Here is an 18,627-nt window from a genome sequence, read left to right on the forward strand (position 1 = left end):
AATAAAATTCAGAATCTTTTCATCTTCAAATAACTTTAATCATCTTAAAATTTCAGCAAGTCACAAAATGGAAATCATAAAATCTTAAGGCTTGGAAGACACCTTGGTGGTCACAATGTTCCATCTCCCACCCAGTGAATCTTCCTCCCACCTTCCAACGGCTTGTTGTCTGGGTCCTTAGAGCCGGGGAAAAGCACTCCTTTCCAAGACAGCCCCGTTCCATCGTCAGCCTGCTCCAACTGTTAAAAGTTCTTCTGCTACCAGGTAGAAAATTCCCTTCTCCAAATTTCTTAGTTTTATCCATGGAAAAAGAACTCACTAATGGACTGTCGCTGCAATTTGAGAGTTGTGAAATTAAGTTAGTGGACTACTGACTGGAATTTTATTATTATCAAGTAGAAAAGAAAATCTCAGAGCACAATACACACAGTAAGGTTAAGAACTAATTTGTGAAACTTGTTTCTGTTATTCATACATCTATTTACACATACGCACATCCAGACTGAATAAAGGGTCAAGATGTAAAATTTATTTCTTCCAGCAGATTTTGTCAAAAACAAAATTAGAAAGGCAGTGCTCGAGTATTCAAAACATGGTGCTTATTATCAATATTTTATAATTCAGTGTCTTTTCAAAGAAATTATATTAAATAATTATATCTTAAACCAGCTCTCAACAAGCTGTCCCCCAGTAAGTCTTATCCCTTCAGTTATCTCAACGGCTAGTTCTTCAGGTGCTATAGTTTCTCCTCATCTCAACATCCCAGTAACCCTTCATGGATATGGTTTCCACTCATCTTTTTGAACAAATATCTATTAGTGCACACTATGTACCCCTTAAAATGAGGTATCTAAATATTCTAAGTCAATGCAAACTAGTCCATTACAGCCCACATTCTACATAAAATATTTCATACATTCATTTAAAAACGATGAGATGCTGGCAGAGATTCTTCTAAGTCACCGAAGATCCAGAACTCAAGAGAAAGACTTAACCTGGAGAGAGATGTGAGTTAACAGACTATAATAGGTAAAGTCTTGGGTGATAAAAATTAGTCACGGCTACGAATCAAAGGCTAAGGACAGAACCCTGGGAAATAGGAAAATTGAAAGGACAGTCAGAGGAAAAGAAGTCTGCAAAGAACAGAAGGGAAAGTAGAACAAACAGCCAAAACATGTCAGGAGAGACTCGGAAGACTTTCAAAGACATCCCAACAAATTTCATGTTATTTATTTCAGCCCATTTTGTAGCTAACAAGACAATCGAGGTACAGCTTACTCGGTTTTCCCTGCAAACTTCTGTGAAATCTGTATATCTCATAAGCAATCCTTGTTTGTTATCATTAAAAATCACTGGCAAAAATATCTTGGATAGGAGATGACCAAGATTAAAATTTCAGTAACAAATACCACCAGAGATTTTTCTCCAAAGTTGTTTATAAAGATATAAAGATACTATGAAAATTTTATCAAATGTTTTGACAAGATACAATCCCTATATTTTTCTTTCCCTGTATTTTGTTTGTTTGTTTTTGAGACTGTTTGTGACTCTGTCACCACCAAGGCTGGGGTGCAGTGTGGCAAGATCATAGCTCACTGTAGCCTCCATTTCTGGAGCTCAAGGAATCCTCCCGCCTCAGTCTCCAAAGCTATTTTTTTTTTTTTTTTTTTTTTTGGTAGAGACATGGTTTCACTATGCTGCCCAGGCCAGTCTCAAACTCCTGACTGAAGCAATTCTCCCACCTCGGCCTCCCAAAGTGCTAGGATTACAGATGTGAGCCACTATGCCCTGGCTCTTTCCTTCTTAAAGAAAGGACACTTTATGATGAGCAACAGACATATAAATTAGGACTTATTTCAGGGTACCTGAACCACCTAAGAGGAAACGGACACAAAAAGCAACATCATTTGACCACCATCACACTTAACTAATGAGAGGACTGGAACTTGAGGCTAGAACAATTGTCTTTCTATCCTCTGCTCCTTTCAGAAACAAAAGGGAAAAAACGGTATCAAATACCTGGTTTGCTGAAATTCCGGTCACTATAGATTCGGGATAAACTCCTACAAAAGTCTATACTCAGCAGTACTGACCAACAACGTCCAATATTCCAATAACACACCTGCCATTTCAAGGTACTCAAATGGAGACAAATTTTCACCTTTCAATGGTACTGTGAACGACAGTCTTCAACAGCTCCTTTGTAACCTGTCAACATTCCAGATAGACTCAACATTCCATTTCTTTTTTAAGTGGGCAGAAGGAAGACGGTAAGATGGAGGTTATCACCTTATCCTCTACATGCTTCCATTTTCCTGCTTCCCCTTTATAACTAAAGCTGGTAAAGGAACATGGTGGGATCTCATCAGTGCTTTCTAGTTTCTGAATGAAAACTCTCCCCCAATGATCAAATTACATCCTAATGCAATAGTGTAGTATTGGCTCTGATTCAAGATAGTTACCCGTGGGGAGGGGAATGCAAATAGGATCGGGGTTTGACGTAGTTTACATATTCTTAGGGATAATATAAGACAGTAGTTATGGCTATAGGCTCTGGAACCAGACAGCCTGGGTTCAAATCCCTGCTCCACCATTAATTGGCTGAGTGATCCTGAGCAAGTTATTTCAAACTGCAGTGCCTCAGTTTTCTTATAGGATACTTAGGATAATAGTACCTACCACAGAGAGTTACTACAAGAATTAAATACATAAATATACGTAAAAGTGCTTATAGATAACCAGCATGGTGGTACACACCTCTAGTCCCAGGTACTCAAGAAGCTGAGACAGCAGGATCACTTGAGCCCAGGAGTTCAAGGCTGTAGCATGCAATGATCACATGTGTGAGTAGCCAGTGTACTCCGGTCCAGACAACACAGCAAGACCCCACCTCTAAAACAATATTTAAAAATAAAAGTGCCTATAGAATAGTATCTGACATATATTAAGTATTCAAAACATGGTGCTTATTATTATCAATATTTTATAATTCAATGTCTTTACAAAGAAATTATATTAAATAATTATATCTTAATTGAAAGTACAAATTAAAATATAAAATAAACTATCTCCAACATAAAAATACTGCCTGTTACTTAGGAAAAGCACTTCGACCATGAAGTGATTGTCTGCTGCAGCTATAATGCCAACAATTTACATAATGATTTCTAAATTAGTGTATCATTGATGTTTAAGGCATGTACCTTCCCTTCTATACTGCCAGACAGAACCATATACAAACAGGTTGCTTTGATTTTATAACTGTGTAGTTCCATTAAAGTTCAGTCAGCTAAAAAAGAATATTTTGCTTGGTTTAGTTCCAACATATTTCCACTAAACTATGTTAGGCAAAAGAAGGAAAGAAAGAAGGCAGGGTGGGAGGAAGAAAAGTTTTCATACAGGCGCGGTGGCTCACGCCTGTAATCTCAGCACTTGGGAGGCCGAGGCAGGTGGATCACGAGGTCAGGAGTTCAAAACCAGCCTGGCCAAGATGATGAAACCCCATCTCCACTAAAAATGTAAAAATTAGCCATGCATGGTGGTGGGCGCCTGTAATCCCAGCTACTCAGGAGGCTGAGGCAGAGAATTGCTTGAATCTGGGAGGCAGAGGCTGCAGTGAGCCAAGATCACACCACTGCATCCAGCCTGGGCGACAGAGCGAGACTCCATCTTAAAAAAAAAGAAAAGAAAAGAAAAAAGAAAAATCTAAAAACAATAAAACATAATATAAACATAGGTAGGAGTCATAGGAAAAAAATTATACAACATCAACTTTAACATTACCTTGAGAAAATATGAGAATTTGAAGATCAGTTCAGATTTGGTTTAGAAATTGTTAGGGTTTTTTGCTGTATTTTTTGTTTTATGTGCCTTGTTTTTAGCACTGGTTAAAACATTCTCTATGTCCACAATGCTACATTTAGGTGAAACTGCTTTCACTGACTAAAACAATATTCAGATATTCATTCCAAAAACATCATAACAATATGTCACAAATGATCTACTTTCTGTTATTCCACAATATCAGTAATAAATATGAGCTTTATTTGGGAGACCACGAAGCACATGCCAAGAAAAGGGAAGAGGAGGGAATCTCACTTATTCACAAATAAAATTATATGATGTCTAGAATTTGCTTTAAAAAAAAAGAGGAGAGTGGATCAGGGAGTCAAAGGGAAATACAGATGAAACAAGACTGGTCACGTGGCTGGTAACTGTTGAAGCCAGGCGAGGATACGTGAGGTTCATTATACCAGTATTCTCTACTTCTGAATATATTGAAAAATTTCCATAGTAAAAAGTTTAAAAAAAAAACACACTTTTCTGTAACTGATAACGATACATTCTTTCTTCCAAAAACACTTCGATAATCAGATGCTATATGACTTTAAAAAAACAACCTAACCAAACATGGCTTTAGAAAACCTAACCGGGAAAAAAAAAGTCCTCAAAAAAAATGCCACATTATCCTTCACTGCTATTATGTGTTCTACACAGAGCAAGTAACACATAAATCATAGATCTATAGACTATTCTAGAATCTATCCTCTTTCGATTTAAGCTTGCAGCACTGAGGATGAAGGTGAAATGGGCTCAATTAGGTAGGAGCCACATCTGCACCACATATGCAGCCCACATCTACGGCTCTTCATTGCAGAGCTGCAACAGTTTAGAATATCTTCAACATACCTTTATTTTCCTCCTGTTTTCGGGCGGAGGGAGGTGGGGGAAGACAAATGTATTCACATTCCCATATGTGTGTAATTTAAAACAGACAATCTTGGCATTAAGGAAATCAAGACGTAGGCTTTACTGATGTTGATTTTAATGGCCAAGATCCAGAAACAGTTCTGGTTACAAGTTCATGGATAAACTCTTGATTTCTTTGCAGTGGACAGACCCAACTCAGTACGTGACATTCTGACCTTTCCCACACACAGCTTTTACCCGCGTTATTAAGGAAGAAAAGTTTTCCTTTTTCTCCTTAAGAGAAGTGGATTAAAGAAAATTTTCCAAGGAAAATTTTCATTTAGTAGCTTTTCTACCAGAGTGTAGACATTTAGTAGCATTTCTACCAGAGTCTAGAAGCAATTGAACAGAGTACTGGGAAAGAGTAAAAGATTATCATAATAAAAATGGTCCCCAAAAGCAAAGGCTGAATATGAACCATTGTCTAGCTTATAACCACTGCCACATTTGCTTTTCAAATACTTGTGGAGGCATTTGGCATCATTTTGCAATAATCCCATAGGACTTTTACTTCCTTGTTTTTTCAGTAGTATTTCAAAATGTTGACACATTTATTGAACTATTTTTGGAAGACCGAGCTCTGTCTACCTTCAAGACTCAAGACACAAATATATAAAAGCTACAGGACATCCCTCTAGCTATAAAACTTGGCAGATTTCCTGAGTTTTCCAAGAAAATTTCAACTGGCAAAAGTGCACAGTGTAGAGAGCACAACTCTGGACATAAGAGACCTTGGCTGTGCCTGAAGCTCCATTAGTAACTGCTCCAGGACTCTGGTTAAGTTTAAACTCTTTACTTTTCTTACTTGTCAGACCCGTGGTACAAAATTGTTTTAAAAATCAAATGGGGGCTGGGTGCGGTGGCTCACACCTGTAATACCAGCACTTTGGGAGGTCAAGGAGGGCAAATCACCTCTGCCCTCCTTGGTCAGGGTAGGAGGAAGAAAAGTTTTCATACAGGCGCGGTGGCTCACGCCTGTAATCCCAACACTTGGGAGGCCAAGGCAAGTGGATCACGAGGTCAGGAGTTCAAAACCAGCCTAGCCAAGATGGTGAAACCCCGTCTCCACCAAAAATATAAAAATTAGCCATGCGTGGTGGTGCACACCTGTAATCTCAGCCACTCAAGAGGCTGAGGCAGGAGAATCGCTTGAACCCGGGAGGCGGAGGTTGCAGGGAGCCGAGATTGCACCACTGCACTCCTGCCTGGGCGATAGAGCGAGACTCTGTCTCCCAAAAAAAAATGAAAGACTCAAGTCATTTAGCATACCAACACACTCTGGGGAAATACTTTCCTTATCTATTCCCTGAAACATCTTCTACATTAACGCATAATAGATTTGAATTTCTAAATCTCTAAAACCCACTGGGCAACTAAATTAACCAACACTAATCACATAACAGGCATTGGATCATACTGACATTTCCTCAGACCTCACAGTCACTACTGACCCACTACGACATTCAGAACCTTCTTTTTTGTTTTACCATCCCCAAACCCATACTCAAAAATCCCTAACATCTGTACCTTCACATTAATGTAAATCCTTAATTATGTCCCACCTAGTAATGAAATGAAATTTTCACCCTTACAGTATTTAACAGAACCTGCATATGTTCAAAGCTTTCTGTAATCCCCAAATCATATTCAAACAATATTCTTTTATTTATTTATTTTTAATAGAGATGTAGTTTCCTTGTGTTGTCCAGGCTGGTCTTGAATTCCTGAGCTTAAGTGATCTGCCCACCTTGGCCTCCCAAAGTGCTGGGATTATAGGCATGAGCCATCGTGCCTGGTCCAAAGAACATTCAAGTATATGTGTGACAACAATATGTCTGTCTAAAGACAGACAAACTAAGATACTCAATAAATCTAAACTAACGCTGTCACCTCTAATACACAACAAAAACAAATTTGCTAAGTATGTATTGTTAAGTCTAGTTCAAGTATATAATATTTCTAAGAGTTAATACTGAACTAATCCTTGAAAGACCACAGGAAAAATATATAATACATTTACTTAACTTTTCCTAGGAAGCAGCTTCTTGACCAATAACGTATCAATTATCCACTCACAGGCACCCTAGATGTTCACTCAATCACCTGACTTTTCCACCTCCCTCTATATAAATGAACTTCAACCCAGCAGCTGGCATGGGGAAACCAGTATAAATTTATTATGGCTGCAGTCCTTATCAAATGTGAGTACCATGGCAATCTTGTGGAATTTTGTTTTTAATCTGTTTAAATTCCAAAATCTAATATATTTAACATAAGCTAATTTCTGCTTCCTCCCGGAACCACACTAAAATGACAGTGAGAAAAGTTTTCTTACAAGGAACATATTCACAAAAGCAAAGCAAAAATAATAATAATAATACAATAAAAAAAAAAACAATGGGAAGGGTCAGGCCAGCAGATATGTCAACAAAATTTTAGAAGATGGAAAGCAGATGTACAAGGTAACTGACTTAGCAGAGCAGAGGAAGCAGAAAACTGTTACTGTTTTGGTGGAGGCCTACAAGAAACAAGTTGATTGTTGGAAAAGTCCTGAGAGCCTGAAGAATTGGAGGTTCCAGGTACCTCTGAGGACTTAGGTGAGAGAAAGAGCATCCTTCAAATGGCTTCAAAAGACGCCTTCAAAATTTGGAGGGAGAGTAATCACCTAACAGAATTCTATATACAACCAAACTGAGAGTGGAGAAAGACATTTTAAGACATGCAAGCCTCAAGAAACCCACCTCCCATTCGCACTTTTTTGGGCAACTACTAGAAGTCTTCATTAAGGAAATTAGGATGTAGCCTGTGCTGATGTTGATTTTTTTTTCTTTTTTTTTTTTGAGACGGAGTCTTACTCTGTCACCCAGGCTGGTATGCAGTGGCACAATCTCGGCTTACTGCAACCTCCACCTCCTGGGTTCAAGCAACTCTCCTGCCTCAGTCTCCCAAGTAGCTGGGACTATATAGGCAGGCACCACCACACCCGGCTGATTTTTGTATTTTTAGTACAGATGGGGTTTTGCCATGTTGGCCAGGCTGGTCTCAAACTCCTGACCTCAGGTGATCCACCTGCCTCAGCCTCCCAAAGTGCTAAGATTACAGGCATGAGCCACCACACCCAGCCACTAATGCTGATTTTAATGGCCAAGATCCAAAAACAGTTCTGGTTACAAGTTCATGGATAAACTCTTGACTTTTTGTCAGTGAACCAAGAAAGAAACATAGAGCCCAGAAAAAGAGGCAAAGGACTTCCCTCCACACAGCTACACAGCAGTTCTAGAAATAAAACCAGTTCAGGACGATGGACGGCCCAGCCAGTAAGGATAGCTTTAACATAAAAAGAAAATGGAACCAAAAGATTGTATCATGTTTGATCCTACGGGCAAGAATTTCACAGTTTCTAAAATAGTTTAAAGCTGAACCAAGGATGGGTACAAAGAAAACAAAGAAAATAAGGAAAAGGATAAGGATCCGGATAACTTCAGGATAAAACATAAAGTTGTAAAAGAAAGTACATGTAATCAAAGCACTTTACATGACTCAGCTTTGGTATATATAAGCTGGAAAACGGAAGAGGGGAGAAAATGGGAAGAAGGAGTTAGTAAGGAAGCTAACTAGAGGTAGAAAGTCAAACAGGTATTACATTTAAAATGTAAAAATCAAGAAACAGGAGTAAGCAGACCTCAGCAAGGTAGCAGAATAGGCTTTTCTAGTGCTTCTCTGCCCCACTCGGCCTGCTAAACTCACCCCTACAGAAACATCAATTTGAACAACTAACTACACACAAAAATACAAACTTTTTTTTTTTTTTGAGGAATTTCACTCTCATTGCCCAGGCTGGAGTGCCATGGCACAATCTTGGCTCACTGAAACTTCTACCTCCTGGGTTCAAGCAATTCTCCTGTCTCTGCCTCCTGAGTAGCTGGGATTACAGGCATGAACCACCACACCCAGCTAATTCTGTATTTTTAGTAGAGACAGGGTTTCATCATGTTGGCCAGGCTAGTCTCGCACTCCTGACCTCAGGTGATCCACCCACCTCAGCCTCCCAAAGTGCTGGGATTACAGGTGTGAGTCACCGTGCCCAGCCACTAAACTTTTAACAAATAATAAAACATAAAAATATTCTGTCACTTTAAAAAAATCAAGAAACAAGAAAATCATGTTATTTAGAGACAAAACACCAGAAAATAAAACCAAAACTAGTGAAAGTAGCTGTGGCAGACTGTCACAGTTACTACTTGAGACCATGACTACAACAGTTACTACTGTTAACTACTTGAGACCATCATTCGGAGACTGAACAAAGTGACGAAGGGACAAACGTGGAAATGATAACACACACACACACACACACACACACACACACACACACACACACACACACACACAAGAAACTGTTTTAAAGGGCCAGGGGAAGAAGAAAAGAGCTCCCTGCTTCTAGTGAGCAAAGGCAACCCCTGAGCTTCCACAGCCCTTTCTATTTATTGGGTAACAAGAGCAGGGAGGAGGAGGTAACGACTGGTCAACTACTTAATTGATCACAGGTTCGTATTGTTACTAACAGGCTTCACATGTACCTAATCACAAGAAACACTGCACTTGGGGTGTGACTGCCCTCAACATTCCTTCCGGGTGGCATATGCAGTTTGTCAGTTTGCTAACATTCTACATTTATGAGAAACAGTTTGCTGCTTACTCCTATAGCCTCCCGTGGTATACTGAGTTGATCATGACCCTCATTCTTTCGACCTCCAACATTTCTCCCATTTTGTTTTTGAATTAATTGAGAAAGGCAACTACAGGCTGTACAGCCCTTAATTGCCGGTTGGTGGTCCAGCTGATCTCACAGACACACAGGAAACCACGGCCAGCATGGCCACAAACATGGAGTCAGTAGTCTCTGCCTGACCCTGACACTCTAACAGTTTCTCAGCTTCCTGCATAGTTTTCTTTATCTGTCCCCATGTCATGGGGGTTGATGTCATGTGACTACAGTCAGTCCTCTGTTCCATCTTTGCATTCAGATTCAACTGGCTCATGGCTTGTATTAGGGGAACCAGACCTGTAGCTGGAATCCATGGGTCTCTCCAGTCTTCCATTCCAAGGTCACACACACCTTGAGGGCACCCACACGGTTTGTTCATCTCCTTATGTTGCCGCCGGCAGACTTGTATTGGGGTTTCTCGTTTGTCTGGTTGGTTTTAGTTTTTTCTGTTCCAGCAGACTTTCCTTGTTCAAGTCCCTATAGGACCCTGTCTCCATCTGTCTCTGTCTGTCCCTGCAAGTTTCTGCTGGCTTCTGCTAGTCTCTGCTAGTCTTTACCTATCCCTATCTCTCCCTGTCTGTTCCTATGGTCCCTGTTAGTTCCTCCAAGTTGGTGCAAGTCCCTATCTTTCCCTATCTGTCTCTATTTGTCTCTATTTATCCCTACTTATCTCTATTTGTNAGACTTTCCTTGTTCAAGTCCCTATAGGACCCTGTCTCCATCTGTCTCTGTCTGTCCCTGCAAGTTTCTGCTGGCTTCTGCTAGTCTCTGCTAGTCTTTACCTATCCCTATCTCTCCCTGTCTGTTCCTATGGTCCCTGTTAGTTCCTCCAAGTTGGTGCAAGTCCCTATCTTTCCCTATCTGTCTCTATTTGTCTCTATTTATCCCTACTTATCTCTATTTGTCCCTGCAGGCCTCCTCAGGTCCCTTCAGGTCTCTTCAGGTCTCTGTTTGTCACTGATAGTCCCTGTTGGGGCGCCACTTGTGGCAGACTGCCACAGTTTCTACTTGAGACCATCACTATAACAGTTACTACTGTTACTACTTGAGACCATCATTATGAGACTAAAAGAAGGGATGAGCGTGGAAATGATAACAAACACACACACACACACACGAAACTGTTTTAAAGGGCCAGGGGAAGAAGAAAAGAGCTCCCTGCTTCTAGTGAGCAAAGGCAACCCGTGAGCTTCCACAGCCCCTTCTATTTATTGGGTAACAAGAGCAGGGGGGAGGAGGTAACGACTGGTCAACAACTTAATTGATCACAGGTTCGTACTGTTACTAACAGGCTTCACATGTACCTAATCACAAGAAACATGCACTTGGGGCGTGACTGCCCTCAGCATTCCTTCTGGGTGGCATATGCAATTTGTCAGTTTGCCAACATTCTGCATTTATGGAAAAAGTTTGCTGCTTACTCATATAGCCTCCAGTGGTATACTGAGTTGATTACAACCCTCATTCTTTCAGCCTCCAACAAGTAGTTACCTCAGGGCAGCAGAAATCTGTCAAGAAGGGAGCTAAGGCACTAGTCTGATGCTTTTCTTCATAATCCCTGCAGTACTACCTGACTTTCTAAATCATATAAAGCACCCTGGGGAATGCCATTTGCACTTTAAATGAAAGCAAAAAGTGCAAAACCACAGGAAAGGCAGAAACTAAAGGTGGGGGAAGAGCCACATTTTATTCCGATGTGTTTTATCCTCTGGTATATTTTTCTAATATTGAAACATCAGGCTAGAAACATTAAATGTTTCTAGTCTGAAAAACAAGATGAAGGGTACTCCCTGTTCCAGCGTGATTCAAGAATCATAGAACTAAAAGTAGTACTCAGGTCTGCTTCATAATCATACCTTTACACAAAAATCTAGATGGGTGAACCCAGTCAGGAAAGCAAGCCTGTCTTTTATAAAAGTTAGACACTGCAGATGCCAACAAATTCCAAAAAACATCAACTTCTACTGAGTAAAAACATCAAACAATTAAAAGCAATAACTGGAACTCACAGAAAAAACAAGAGTTTTAGCCATACACAAGCTGGGTGCCCTTGAGCCATTTATTCAATTTTTAAGCCTCAGTTTCTCATCCGTAAAATGAGCACACCAGCTACTCCAAGACAGTGTTGCAAAAAAGGAGCAGGGTTATTAACATATATAAAGTACCAATTACAGCACCTGGTATATAGTCTGTGCTACAAAACCATTAGCTTCCTTATTATTATTTTTTTACATGTTTATTGATTATCAATGCTTCATGCCTTACAGGATTACTCACAATGGAACCTAGAACAAAGCTAGAACTGAGCATAAAATGCATGCGTCAGGGACAGGTTAAGCAAAGCAGCTGATGCGTGACAGCACCAGAAACAACAGACCCAGTGGACCCAGTGGGCCCAGTGCTACACCATCATCCAGTTTTTCCAGCCTAAAATAAAGATATTGATATGAAATCTGATTTCTTAATGTTGGCAACTAACTTAAGTTAAAACACTATGTTGCTGGAAATTATGTGTGCAGGTACCTTTCACACAGATTATAAAGGTTATATTTTAATGCCATATGCAGAGGTTTAAACATTATCAATAAAAATTCTACTCACTAATAGGCTTTTTTCAGCAAGTTTACTGTGGTTATAGAGAGAAGTTATAACAGAGCATATGCACACAATTTTACATTTATAATCAGTTACCTCTGGCAACATAACAAAAAAGACTACATTATCCCTGCGTTATTGAAACTAGATCCCAACTGTTTTGCCATATATATGTTCTTTTATAAATTACCAAAAAGAATGAAGACAAGAGTTTCTAAAAGCTCAAACATTATAAACACTGGACTGAAATTGTTAAAAAAGTGGCTTTAACTGTGATCACCATAGGAAATTACCGTTTCATATCAAAGACTGTACTTCCACACAGATAATTATTCCTGACCACTGCAAGAAATCTGCTTACTACGTATTCACCAGTAACCAACCCACTAGGTCTTTTCTTAACCTAGTAATTTTTACAGATGCCAGGCACTCTGTGAAGCATTTTATAAGCATTAGCTCATTTAATCCTCATGGAACTCTGAGGTAGGTATGATTTTTAACCCCTTAGTACAGGAAATGAGGCTTTGAGAAATAATGTGCCCAAGATCACAACGGCATATGTGGCAGTCTAACTAGCATCAAACAGTGTGGACATGTTGCTGATCCCTTCTAATCAATATCCCATCAAAGAAATTTGTGAGGAAATAAATGCACATTCATTAAGTTCACAGGTAAGAATATGAGTGGCCAGGATTATATCAGAATTCAGTTTAACCTTGACAATTAGGTAAATGGGGGTCAACTAAATGAATTCAAATAAATGGAAAGAAATACAATGCGGGGTAGGGGAGAATAAATGATGAAAAGAGCAATAGGGTGAAAAAATGAAAAAAGAGAAAAACAAAAGAATACTCTTAAAACATCTATCTTCTAATCTCAAAAATAAGAACTGAAACATCAGTTCTCAACCTTTTCTGTTTCCCAAAACCCTTTCAAAAACCGCTCCTAAAGTTCTCTTTCTCCCTCAACCTGTCTCTCTCATCCACTTGTACACACACACACATACACGCAGAGATGCTGCACACACACAGGAGAGTATGTATATAGGAGCTCAATACCTCACTTAGTCTCAGGCAGTTTATGCACCCGTGAGGCCCAAGAACCCCAAGAACCCCACTCTCACCCCAGGTCAGGAGTCTGAACCAAATTATCTCCAAGTTCCCTTCTGGCCCTCAAGGTAAATGAATCTAGGGTGAAAACAAGTAGCTTCTGGACAAAAGAGAAAGAAACAAAGAATTATGACAGAGTGTAAATCAGATTTTAATTTTATGTATTTAAGCTACTGGGATATGTACATATATTGGTAGAATGTAAGAAACTCTGAAAAATGTGAGTAAATTCAGCACTGTTGTTATAATGGCCCAGCCCTGAAGCTCATCAGCAGGTCTGGAAACCTGATTACAAGAGCTTGGAAAAGGTGACTTCAGAGCTGGTAATCAGACCTATATGACAAGTTTTTTAAAACCACAATTATCCTGGAAAAAGGCAACTGAAGGGTAACATAGGTCTTCAAGTATTTGAAAATTCTTTCTTGAAGGTTGATGGTGAGGCCCTAAGAGCAAAGCAAGAGGAAACTGGTCTCTTCAGAAAGATTTGGTTTAAATGCATGAACTACCCTAACTGACCCTGACCTAGGCAATAAGGTCCTACAGATGAATACTGACAAAACCACTTTGGGAGCCTTTCCATGCCCTCCAGTTCCTAACCTGGGAAGAACTAAAACGATACCCATGATGCCAGATTTAGTTATCTATGCAAAATGTCAACTTGGCTATCTAAAGCCAAACCTTACTTAAGATACAGCTCAGATCTCAAGAAAAGATTGTTCTTATCCTTCAATTTATTCCAGATTATTTGGGAGACAATCTATGTACTTTTTGACTTTATGGCTCTAATATGCTAGAGTGAAAATATGCAAAATTCAGAGAGGTGTCTGTGAAGTGAAAACATGTTTTGATTTTAAAGATAACTGAGAATATGAAATTAGCTCAATTGCAATCTTTGAAGAAAAAAAATCCAGAAGCAGTATGAATGCACTCATAGATCACATGAAATCTATTCCAATGCCAAGGGGTAAGAGATATCACTTTAAAATAAGAAAATTCAGAAAGCTCTGAAATTCTAATTAAAATTAATACTACCCCAACACCACAGAAATATACAGATTATCTACTCTTCTAGACATGAAAAACATGCATCTAAGAAACTTACAACACAGATTCGAAGCCAACCACAAAACCAGGAGAAACAATACCAGTGGTTAGAAAAGCAAATCCTCTAAATGAAATATTACTGACATGACATTTCTACATGAAACATTACCCATTTCTACGTCAACTCTATCAAAGAATCTTCACTAGATTCTTCTCCTCTAATGTATTAAAGGTTCAATGAATTAATTCCTCAAATATTTATTCAATACAGACAATGAGTAGGTGCTTCACATCACGAATACATACAATATTCCCTTTCTCATATGAAATACATATACATACACATACTTTATTGAAAAAGCTACCAAAATCCACTAGCTATAACTATAAACCGGCTGGGCACGGTGGCTCACACTTGTAATCCCGACACTTTGGGAGGCCAAGTCTGGTGGATCACTTGAGGTCAGGAGTTCAAGACTAGCCTGGTCAACATGGTGAAACCCTATCTTTACTAAAAATACAAAAATTAGCCAGGCATGGTGGCACACATCTGTAATCCCAGCTACTTGGAAAGCTGAAGCACCAGAATCACTTGAACTGTTAAGACGGAGGTTGCAGTGAGCCGAGATCACAGTCACTGCATTCTAGCCTGGGCGACAGAGTGAAACTGTGTCTCAAAAACAAAACAAAACAACAACAAAAACTATAAATCATTTCTAGATGATAACTGAGATGATTTATTTCTTTCCTTCTTGGCTTACCTGTAACTTCTTTTTTTTTTTTTTTTTTTTTTGAGACGGAGTCTCGCTCTGTTGCCCAGGCTGGAGTGCAGGGGCGCAACCTGGGCTCACTGCAAACTCCGCCTCCCAGGTTCACGCCATTCTCCTGCCTCAGCCTCCCAAGTAGCTGGGACTACAGGCGCCCGCCACCACGCCTGGCTAATTTTTTTTATTTTTAGTAGAGATGCAGTTTCACCGTGTTAGCCAGGATGGTCTCCATCTCCTGACCTCGTGATCCATCCGCCTGAGCCTCCCAAAGTGCTGGGATTACAGGCGTGAGCCACCGCACTCGGCTATAACTTCTAAATAACTCTAATAGCTAACTTGGAGGCTATTTCCCTATAGTTAATGACACCAGGCATTGACTCCATTTTAGATTTTAGTCCCGGGCACTGCCCACGCAGAGAAATGCTACAAATCGTATAATATCAAGTTGCTGGTTTATGCCAAAACATGGCATCCCAAAGGATGTTCTGTCTAGAAGGTGACAGAATCACATACAAATCTTCTGTTTGCTCAGACATTCCAAAGAGATTAGAACTGTTTGCATGTTGAGAGGAAGAGACTAGGGCTAAGAGTGGATCTGCTGACTCCTAAGGGTTCAGCCCTGAGATTCCAAGATTCTATAAAAGAGCAGTAAATTAGGGTTTGGCTACTATTTGCTGACTACAAAAGCCAGCATAAACATTTACTTGAGGCTTTGAAATCTGTAAGGGTACCCAGTGGTTAGGTACAGTAATTCTGAATCTGAAAAAAAAAAAAAAAAAAAAGCCCACTGGAAATGTTTCTAAATAAAGGTGGGATGGAGGAAGGAGGTAGGCACATTTCTTTTGTTTTCTCCAAGTAAACAACACAGATTTTACAAATGCAAAATGTGACTCAGTGGTATTGATCCCTATAAACTGTTTATTTGCCTTATAACACTAGTAGCAAATCATACTTTTCAATAAAAAGTCCACACACAGCTTTTAAACAGACTTCTTCAGTTCAAAAAAGAAAGAAAAGGGCCCATGTCTTCAGCTGGGATTACAGGTGTGCGCCACCATGCCCGGCTAATTTTTGTATTTTTAGTAAAGACAGGGTAGAAGCAGAAACAAAACAAAACCTTCAAAAATATTTAGCATTCTGCAATATAAAATATAAACCCTACATTTCTAAATGAAATGGCAAAGATACAACCTTTGTAGTTCACTAGCCACAGTAATATGAGAGGGGTGATTCAGGGCAGAACCTGAAGTTAAACATAACTGTACGATATTACTAATTACAGAGAAATTGTACCAATAAATATTTTGGTTGTGGACTGCTTTGTCATCTTTGCAAGTATTTTTAGTTGAAAGCAAGTGGTTGGGTAGTACACGTGGACATGGTTCTGATTTTAAATACCTATTTTACATTCTGGTCACTGGTTAGGTTTTTTAAACTCAATTCCTTAGAACTAGTAATTTGGAAAGGGTAAGCCACAAGAATGTTACGTCAAGAAGCCAAGGATCTAACTAGCTCAGCAACTCAGATCAGCACAAAGCTCATTTGGAAACCTCCAAGTGCTCACATATCTAACGATGGACCCAGGCAGTCAGTAAGTCTTTAAGAACATGTATGAAAGTGAGCAAACTGCCCTAAAGCTATCTCCTGAAATACAGCAAAAGACATCTGAATTTCCTTCTTTTATGTTTAGATAGTTATTTTTTTGGTGGCCTCTCTTCAGATTCATCCCCTAAATTAAATTTGCTTCTTTCTACTTGGACTTAAATTTCAGATTTGAAGCATACATACCCAGTTGCTACAAAATGCTCCCTGGCAGTTTACGTTTTTTACAAAAGTTAGGAAAAATTTTACTGAAATTATAGCTTTGTTAACTGATTTTTTAAATCGCTTTTAATCTTCTTTAACAATCACCATCCAATGTAGATATCAAGAGTTCGAGGGACGTGGCTCAATTCATCCACAAATTTTCTTTCGAAGGTTTTTGCAAAAAGTGCTCTTAACTACTTGGACTAGTGGTGAAAGATTAAAGAACTGTTATGACTAGGTCTTTCTTACAGAGGGATGTTTTAAAAGGAAAGAAACCGTCCCTTCCCGTTACGCTAAATGAGCAGCCTCTTGTTCTCAGCAGTCTGTCTGCACACAAGACCACTACTGACTTCAGTGGGAATTCTGCCCAAGAAGTGAGGAAGACAGGATAGGATTAAATTAGTGCTAAATCCACACCATTGTTCCAAGCCATTCCCAGTGGTACAGTTCTCCAATAACCTCCCAAAAATAGATATCTGAAGTTTGATGGTAGTTCTTAAATTGAATTAAAAGAATGACCACTCGAGCTCTGACAGGTGACATAGCATAGCTCTTTAAAAGTTGCGTCAAACTCACAGCCTGATGGATGTACCCCGTTGGCCCTTATCACAATTCAAGATTGCATTGCAACGCAGCCCCCATCAGTGGCTGCAACAGCCACCCAGTGATTTCTCACAGCAATGAGCCTGCAAAGGGAAACTGAATAGGATTAAGCACTATTCGTTCCCCACTGAAACCTGTTCAAAGCTTGAGAATTCTAAATCCTAGCCCTTGCAGCATAGAAACTGACTCAGTTTCCCTCAAGTGCTAAGCCCACGGTGAAATGTGACAGAACACCAACTGAAATGCTAATTCTCAAGAGCATTATAAAGAGACCACAGAAACAAAGTATTCAGTTGAAAAACAAACAATAAAAACAGGGGATGGGGAGGAAATAAAGACTGAAGAAATGAGGGGAAAACCGCGAAAGTCTTTTTTTAAAAACAGCTTAAATAACAGTAACAAGAGGAACAAGACGCCTGGCACACACATGCCATTTCAGAGGCAAGAAGTTCAAGAAACTGGGGAAAGATGTGATTCAGAAAAGTGAAAATATAGCCACAGCTTCTCTAGGTTCCACCTTCCCTCCCAACCACCCAGGGATCTTAAAATTAGGGGCAGTTGTGGTGTTGATGGGGCAATTCAATGAAAGACTACCCGGGTCAGTAGGGAGGGCTCCATACCCAGACCCCTCCCCAAAATAATAGACTCTAGGCAGGAGTTCTTCTCGCCAAACCTCATTTTATTTTAAAAAAAATTTTTTTTTAATTTAAAAAAATTTTTTAAAAACTTGACCTCAGGGGAGGTGAGCGATCTGGAGAAGCATAACTGATGTCCTACCACAGACGTCAAGCTGCTGGGGGCAGCATCTGCGCCTGGGGATGGGGTCCCCAGACGCCGACTTCAACCCTGTCACGCTCCTTTAGGTTCTCCTCGTCCTTCCCCGCTGCTCCCCTAAAAATGTTCCCAACCCTCGGCCCCCAGCGCAGGAGGAGAAAAAAACAAGCCATCGGTGGTGAGATGGCCTGGGTGTGGGAACTGTAAGGATCCGAGCACGAAACACGCGTCCCTCTCCGCACCTCCCAGACGGCGCAGGCGGCAGCTGGGGGCGCGGGCGCAAGCCGACGCCTGGCCCGACCCGCACCGCGCGTGGGGCTGGCGCGCCGCCCTCGCCCGGCTTCCCGCAGTCCCCACGCGCGCGGCCGGCCCGCGCTTCCCCTCCTAAAACCTTCCTCCTGAAGGGCGACGC

At 40.1% G+C, this 18,627-nt stretch overlaps 1 protein-coding gene across 12 annotated transcripts in view; it reads right to left on the bottom strand.

Moving 5' to 3' along the window:
* Positions 1-18,627, bottom strand: part of EPB41L2 (erythrocyte membrane protein band 4.1 like 2) — a 235,218-nt gene that overhangs the window by 215,651 nt on the left and 940 nt on the right. The gene's annotated exons all lie outside the window — the stretch shown is intronic.

Source organism: Rhinopithecus bieti, unplaced genomic scaffold (genome assembly GCF_001698545.2).
Source record: "Rhinopithecus bieti isolate Rb0 unplaced genomic scaffold, ASM169854v2 scaffold_1710, whole genome shotgun sequence".
In the NCBI taxonomy this organism is placed as follows: Eukaryota; Metazoa; Chordata; class Mammalia; order Primates; family Cercopithecidae; genus Rhinopithecus; species Rhinopithecus bieti.